This window comes from Myotis davidii, unplaced genomic scaffold (genome assembly GCF_000327345.1).
Source record: "Myotis davidii unplaced genomic scaffold, ASM32734v1 scaffold259, whole genome shotgun sequence".
Taxonomy (NCBI): Eukaryota; Metazoa; Chordata; class Mammalia; order Chiroptera; family Vespertilionidae; genus Myotis; species Myotis davidii.
The window spans coordinates 2,920,477-2,928,993 of record NW_006292687.1 but is presented as its reverse complement, the minus strand read 5'-3'; positions in this window follow the sequence as shown (position 1 = coordinate 2,928,993).

Sequence of the window (8,517 nt, the reverse complement as noted above, 5' to 3'; positions counted from 1 at the left end):
CCCCCCCCCCCCCCGTTGTTAAGAGTACAAATGAGAAGACAACACATGTTTTAAAATTACTATAAATACAATATTACATGTAAATGCCCACTGAGTGACCCAGAATATGAGAGTTTGGAGGAAGGAAGACAATAAAGTTTGTAGAAGAATTTGGATGTGGGCTAGTATTTGAGGGAAAGGTGATATAAAGAAAGCATAGGTGAGCCTATGCATGTGGGAATGTATAAATGTGTTTTCGCACATAAGGGCTTATTCTTCACCTGGGGACTGGTGTAAAGTCTCGAGGGTTGGGTTACAAAAGCCAACCAACTAGAACTCAGATGCATTACAACCTCCCCGACTGCAAAATGCTGCCTACAAATACCAAAACGATCTGTCACCTGTCCAATAAATAGGGATCAAGTATGGAGATGATAGCAGAAGTCTGAGGGCAGACAAGAGAGTCCAATGAAAAATGCAGAAAGCAGGAAATATCTAGATGAAGTTCCTGGAGGAGGCGTCTGATTTTATTTAGGGCATTGATACGCGTTTAGCAAGAAGAGACCTGGAATAAGGGCATTTCTGATAGAAGAAACACAAGAAATGGGCAAAGAAAGGCTGGCATGTGTACAGCAGGCCACCTTCTTGCTGGTAGCAAGTATTAGCCAGTCCACAGAGCCCAGCAGAGCCTTCATCTCTTTTGTCCTCAGTGAGCGCCTTGGTGGGATGGTAAGAAAGGAAATAGTGATGGACACCCACCAAGAGTGAGCACTTCAGGAGTCGGGAGAGAAGCGTCAGTACGAGCAGAGAAAGTTCAAGCACAGGTCTTCCCTCAGCCCAGCCACAGGGTGAGCCTGAGGACTCTGCTCGTTCTGCAAATGCTACTGCTAAGATTCCACCCAAGGTCAGTCCTCTCTCTACTTTTCTTTGATGGCTCTTGAATATCTGAAGGTTTAGTAAGAACGATTACGGGTGAGTATATTAAGTTTCATCTAATCATTTTTGTTCAAATTAAGTGAAAGAGTTCATTACAATCATGCCTCTTGAACTTCTCTTAATGAACCATCTAAAGCAGGGGTGGGGAACCTTTTTTTCTGCCAAAGGCCATTTGGATATTTATAACATCATTTGTGGGCCGTACAAAATTATCAACTTAAAAATTAGCCTGCTATATTTGGTCCAACATTTAATTAACTCATCCCTAATGCCTTGGCAGGGCCAGCACCAATGATTTTGAGGGCCTTATATGTCCCCTGGGCTGGACTTTCCCCACTCCTAATAATGCTTTGATAACCATCAGGGACAGTTGTTCACTGGAACTAACTTTGGAAAAAACACACACACACACACACACACACACAAATACCCACCAAAAACCCTCCGACAATCTCATTGTTTATTTCATTGATAAGATACCCAGACTAAAAAAAAAGCATGTAAATAAATATGGTATTTTATTTTCCCCTGCTATCATGTTAGAGAAACAGAGCTACCGCGTGGATACTAAGAGCAAGAAATTTAAATTAAGGAAAGTCTTAACCACCAATTCAGCCAAGAGTAACTAAAGATGTCCTGTGTAGAGAATCAGAAGATGTGAGACATGGAAGCATGGAACAGATTGATGATTCTCAGAGGAAAGGGCGACAGAAAGAGATTAACCAAAGAACTTCTGTGCATATTTGCATAACCCAAGGACACAGATAATAGTGTGGTGAAGGCCTGGGGAGGGGAGGGGAGCAGTGTGGAGGGAGTCGATGTGGGGAGGAGGGTAAGAGGACATCTGTAATACTTTCAACAATGAAGTGGTTTTTGTTGTTGTTTTTTTTTTTTTTCAAAGAATCAGAAGATGTAATCCTGGGCCTAGCCCAGGGGTGGGCAAACTTTTTGACTCGAGGGCTACAATGGGTTCTTAAACTGGACCAGAGGGCCAGAACAAAAGCATGGATGGAGTGTTTGTGTGAACTAATATAAATTCAAAGTAAACATCATTACATAAAAGGGTACGGTCTTTTTTTTCAATAGTTTTATTCATTTCAAACGGGCTGGATTTGGCCTGCGGGCCGTACTTTGCCCACAGCTGGCCTAGACCCACCACTTCCTAACTGTGACCCTCACAGGATCATAGCTCTTTCACCTGTAAATTGTAGACCTGACTACCACCTACCTGCTCACTGCAGTCGGCAGTCCATCTCACTGAGGCGGGGCGGGGGGGAGGCATTGTGTGCTTGTGAGTATTCAGTGAGATCACCTGGCACATTGTACAAAAGTAAAACTGATCATGTAACATGTGAATAGTGTCTAAAGAAGCAGGGTGGTGCTGTGCAAAAAGAGTGGCCTTCCTTTCAGAGAAATTGGGGTTCAGAAACTGGTTAGTGCTGGTATTGTATGACTATGGATGATCAGGGAATTTTTCTGAATTTAATTAAATGAGAGTACCTAGGACAGGCCTAGCACAGGGTAGAGGGTGGGAATAAAATGTTCTTTCCTTTCTTTTTGCTTCAAAACAACCTATCCTCCAGAACCTACTACTTTCTCTCTGATGTGGGTTTCCAGAAATCTGCATTCCAAATCATATATAAGGATTATTGTTCACCCTCCTTCAAATGGGTCTTCTGTTGAAACTCCACTGAGTTAGCAAACCACAGCTTCAAAAACTTAAGATGAAAGCAAGAACAAGGAGACACAAAAAGCCAGTGCTAATGTGCATGTGTGTTTGAACATGTACAAGAATATGAGTGTGTGATTTCTCTAGAAAGATATGTATTTTTTTAAAAAATTAGCTGGAAGGGAGAGGATTAATATGAAACCATATAAATATAGATATATAGATATAGATGTTTGTGTGAGTGTGTGAGTGTGTGTGTGTGTGTGTGTGTGTGTGTGTGTGTGATTGGAATGCGCTGAGGGACCTCATGACCCTTTCAGTACAACTGTAACTGAGCTATTAGACCAAGGCCAAGGATCCAGTTATTCACAGACACCTGCCCAGAGCTACCCAGGATCCCGACTGACTGAAAGCTGAGGCTAGGTTTCATAAGGACAAAGATACAATCGAGAATTCTGTATAACTTTTACCTATGTGGGAAACAACAACTTTCAGATTTGCCATTGCAAAAAATAATGTTCCTATTTTCTCAAACTGGCTTTTATTTTTTTCCTGTCTGAGGTTTTTCTGTAAATGGGTTATTCAGGCAAGTAAAAAGGCGGAAAAATAAACACTGTTACTGTTTTCAAATTACAACAACCACTCTGGCTGTTAGTAATCCTTGATCGGCCCTGCCACGCTCCACTAACAGTTTTCCATGCACTTCCTTCCCACCAGTAATCTTTAATGTATGGGATACACTGCCATATTTTTTTTTATCAGAACCTTCAAAACTGCATTTATGAGAGCAGCAATCTGCTCTATAAATTTGAGGTTTATTTCTCCTAGCAATAACCACGGAAAGAAAAGAAATTCTAAAAAGTTGTGACTGTATTGTTAAAAACACTGAATCCAGCTGAAGTCCTTTCCCCTGCCCTTCCCAAGCACGGGGAAGGCTAGGGCTATCGAGTCTGTCAACTGGAAAATTCTTCCTAAAGGGCAAAATGCAACATTATGGATCACCGTCGACCAAAGGGGGAAAAAATAAAGTAGAAAATTGCCCTCCAAGCTGATAAAAACCCATCTGCCTCCCATGACAAGGCAGTGCCATTCTTCACGGGCTCCCATCCTGGAGACATTTAGAGGCTCATAATTTCTAGTTCCTCTTTATTTTATTCTTCTTTCTTTTTCTGGGTGGGAAACGGCAGGTCTGAGAGGAGCCAGTTGCTGAGGACTGAGAGATGGCCTGAACTAATTCATCTTGTGACCTTTTAGTGCCTTCACAGAAGGTGATTTAGTAGCACTTAATCTGTCAGAAATCTGAAGCTTTGTAATAATTGTATATTAAGCCGGTTTTTATGGAGCATTAGCTAAAGTCCTTCCAGTTTACAAAGAAAGAGAGAAAGAGAGAATCGAGAAAACATTTGGCATGTTCACCATCATCAAGCTTTCCAGCCCTGCCTGGTAGGCTCCTGTCCAGCCCACAGGGCAGTCCTGTCCCTGTACTGTGTCTGTGTTCACAGAGGGCCGGACCTCACGTGACCCGACTGGAGCACTAGGAAAATGGGTTTGCTGTTGGGAGCCACTGGGGAGGGAGGCATGGGCCCGGTATCCATTTGGAATCCAGGGTATCTTGTTACGAAGTAAAAGAAATTGTGACTGGCCTGTTTGTTTTGTTTGTTTGTTTTTGGATTTTGTATTGGCTTTGGGTGTATGGCTTAGTGGTTAGATAGTCATACACTTTACACAGTGTTCCCCTCCACATTTCCAGCACCCCAACTGCACTATACATGATATTATAATGTTAATGTACCCTGAGCTCTACTTACTTCCTCATGGTTATTCTGTAACCAGTAATTTATGCTTCTCAGTCCCTTCTCCTCTTTCACCCACTCCCTAACCCCCACCCCTCTCCTCTTACAACCACCAGTTCTCTCTGTATCTATGCAGAGTTTACAGGTTCTCCCATGTCTGGGTGGGTTTCCTCTCGCAGTAGGTTAGTTTGCTCGTCTACATTACCCCAGTCTGAGTGAGTGTGGGTTAGAGTGTGAGTTATAGGGTGGATTCTGGCTTTGAGGCCTGAGCTACAGGGATAAGCTCTGGTCATCCACCACCCCAGGATAAGCAGGTTGGAAACTAATGATCTTACTTATCTCTATTCATCTTCCTTAAATGTATGCATAGCTTGCATTTATTTCAATGGTTAACATTATAAATGTTTTGCATCTTTATTTACAAGTTTGGTGATGTTTTTGTGACCAGAAATATGCCATAGAAACTTAAATTTTATTTATATCAATTCACCTATGGTAAAATTGATTTTGCTATACACTGTTTTGCTTAAAGTTGCAGTTTCCAAGAACTTTTCAAGAACATTAAGGAAGGACTTAATGTGGTTTAATCCGTGGTTGGCATTTACGTTGATCTGGGAATATCATAGCTGCCTGTCACCACCTCTAGTACTACTACCCCAAATAACAGAACCTAAACCAGAGCCAGGCATTAAATGACCCTTTTTCATATGTAATTTCTGGCACTCAACAAAAATAGCCAGTTATATAGAAGGTAATGACATAACCACAAACCAATAGAAAATAGGAATAGACTTACAGGAGATCAAAATAATAGACTCACCGAAAAGAAACTTTTGCTATCATCCAGAACTTAAAAGACAAAATTGATAATGTTGACAAAGAACTAAAGCTATTTTATAGAATTAAATCGCAATGCTAAAAATAAGAAGAAATACAAAAGACTGAAATCAATAATTCAGAAAGTCGGTGTGAAAGAGGATTAGGCTCAGCTGAATAGAGATTTAGAGAACTGGAAGATATCTCAGGATAAAATATTCTGACCACAGTAAAGAGAGATGAAAAATATAGAATAAAGTAAAAAGTGATGGGTCCACATGTTTGCAATTGACATCTCAGAAAGAAAAGAGAGATAAATGGAAGAAAATCAATATTTAAAGAGATAATAGCTGAGAACTTTCCAAAACTAAAATAATAGGCATCAGTCAAGTTCAGGAATTACTGCAAACCTCAAGGAAGATAATGGCACATAAATAAAACAGCAACTAAAAATAATCATATTACACTGCTAAAAACTGAACAGAAAAAGGAAAGTATCTTAAAAGCATATAGACAGATGGGACCTATTACCTTCAAAGGAGCAACAGCTAATCTTGAAAAAAAGAAAGAAAAAGAAAAAAGCCAGAAGATAAAGTGATATCATCAAGGTGTTGAAAAAATAATAATAACTCTATCCAGTGAGGAAAAAGTAATGCTTCATAAGTTAAAGTCTAGTAAATACATTTTTAGAGAATCAATACCTGATAGTTTGTCACTAGCATACTCATCATAAATGAAATTTTAAAAGCAGAAGAAAAATGGTTCAACTTAGAAGAACATTTAGACAGGGTAAATAAATATATGCTACTATACTTTGGGGATTTTTAAATTATGTTACAATACTAGCAGAAAACTGAGATGGGCATAATTGGATTAAAAGTATTCTAAAGTCTTTGAATTGTATTGGGAATAAATAAAATGCTAATTTGTACTAGAATTTAATAAGGCAATACATGGACTCAGCCATTTTTAAGGAAGACTAAAAGAAAAGAAGCAAGGAAAAATCATAGGCAAGAAAATAGAAAGCAAAGAATAAGTGTATAGATTTAAATCCCAATATACAGGTAATTACATGAAATATAAATGATCTAAGCACTCAAATTAAAAGATACTTTGTCAGATTAATAAAACAAGTTTTAGCCCTAACCGGTTTGGCTCAGTGGATAGAGGGTTGGCCTGAGGACTGAAGGGTCCCAGATTCAATTTCAGTCACGAGCATGTACCTCGGTTGCAGGCACATCCCCCGTGTGGGGTGTGCAGGAGGCAGCTGAATGATGTTTCTCACTCTCTATCCTTCTCCTTTCCTCTCTGTTAAAAAAAAACAATAAAATATATTTTAAAAAAAGAAAACCAGGTTTAGTTTACCAGGAAAATGTAAGAAGTTAGAATTCCCATGCACCTAAAGGCACTTAGCATTTAAAGTTGAGGTGGCTCTAGGTTCTGAACAGGAGCTCTGTTCCATCTTGTTTTAATTGATGGAACACTTGGAAGTCAGATAGAACACAGGACAATTTTTTTTTTTATTTTGCAAGATATTTAGCATTTCTGTACCTCCCCCATTGAATGTCAAAAATACCATACCATAGTTCCAAATACTCCCTAGGAATGAATCCAATCCTTAGTCTGTGCCACCAGAACAGAAATAGGAGGGGTTGTTACCCTGTATTAGGAAAAAAAAATGATAACTGCTACTTGGGTCAAGGAAGCTCCAGACATCAGTAACTTGTGCTGGGCTTAATGTTCATCTCGTAAGGTGAAAGGAAACATTAATTTTTTAGTCTTAGGTGATAATTACACAGAACGAGTGACACAGAAGCACACACACAGAGGTAATTTAATTTCTCATAAAGTTTCACAAAATATGATTAAATAAATAACAGAAAATATTACTCCTAGTCCGTTCTCAATGGGATCCATATACACCAACTGTGTATAAGCCTTCCCTGAAGAAGTCAACACCTGCTTCCAATCCAGAATAGACTAGAGACTCCTGTTGTCTGCACACCTCTGACTCTGTGGCCCATGTCAGAAGATTTCAGCCTCTCCAATGTCTTTACCCAGCTCCCAACCTGAAAGACCCAGAACTGGGCAAAGACTGAAACTGGAGACCAGGTTCTCCATCTCTCTAGAAGTTACTCAGAACCATAGTACTGTGGGACAGTGAGAAAAGAAGAGCAGAGTGAGGTTTTATACTGGACTGGATTAGTTTTGATAACTAGTTTTAATAAGTGACCATGAAGTTTTGGGATCTGCCATCAACTGTAAGGGAGTTGAGACAGAAAACAGTTGAAAGATTTGGAAAAACAAAGGTTATTTCAAGTTTGAAATCCCACTGAACTGAGACCCCAATAAACTGGCTGACAGCTACCTACTAGCCAAGATAATAACCCTGACAAGAATCCTTCCCTTTATGTGTCCGGACATTTCCAGTTCTCAATTTCTCCACAGGCCTGAGTAATTCCCCCATGATCACAAAACCATGTGATTTCAAATAAGGCTGACATCCTCTTTTCTTCCTTGTTACCTAGAGAAAGTTCTTGAGGCCAACATTCCAAGAAAACAACAAAGCCCCGTTGAGTTGGCAGCAACTTGAATCAACACTGATAATTGTGGGGTCAACAGATGGGCCGACCTTGGGCCATTCCAACATGGTTGGGTTGGGGCTACCTGTCCATCATCCTGGCTTCTTTTCCTCCTGCAAGCTCAGAGGGCTGAGAGCTGCCTTGCAGGTGGGGAACGATCGCATTACCATGAACATCTCATTTGAGTCTCCTAGGCATACTGATCTGATCTCTCTACAAGAGCTGCTGAGCTACCCCAGGTCGGCATATTCATTCATTCAGGAGATAGAAGAGGTTACAGAAGAGAGAACTGGAGAAGGACTTCCACCCAGTGAGTTTAGCACCTGAGGCTTGCACACGGACACAGCTTCAGGTGCAGGAAGGATTAGGAATTAGTAAGCAGACCATTGTTGGACTTTTAACAAGCTGACTGAGAAGAGATTGATTCTCCCTTTCTAAAATGATGCTTTGGCTCCAGGATACTCAGTCATCTGGGATGTCCTTAGGGAAATACCAAGATCAATGGGAAGATAGCCTATCCCTACATAACTAACCATACTTCTATGATTATGTATCACTTTCATAGTAAGGGAAAAGCTAATATTATTAATGTAATTACAATTAAATTAATTATAAGATAAGCATTTGTATAAAATGAAATGTTTCCTCTCTAGTTCCAAAACATTTGGTTCTGAATCTTTGATCCTACTATACCATAAACAAGGGTTCTACATTTTTAATGTTGAACACCTATACATACCCA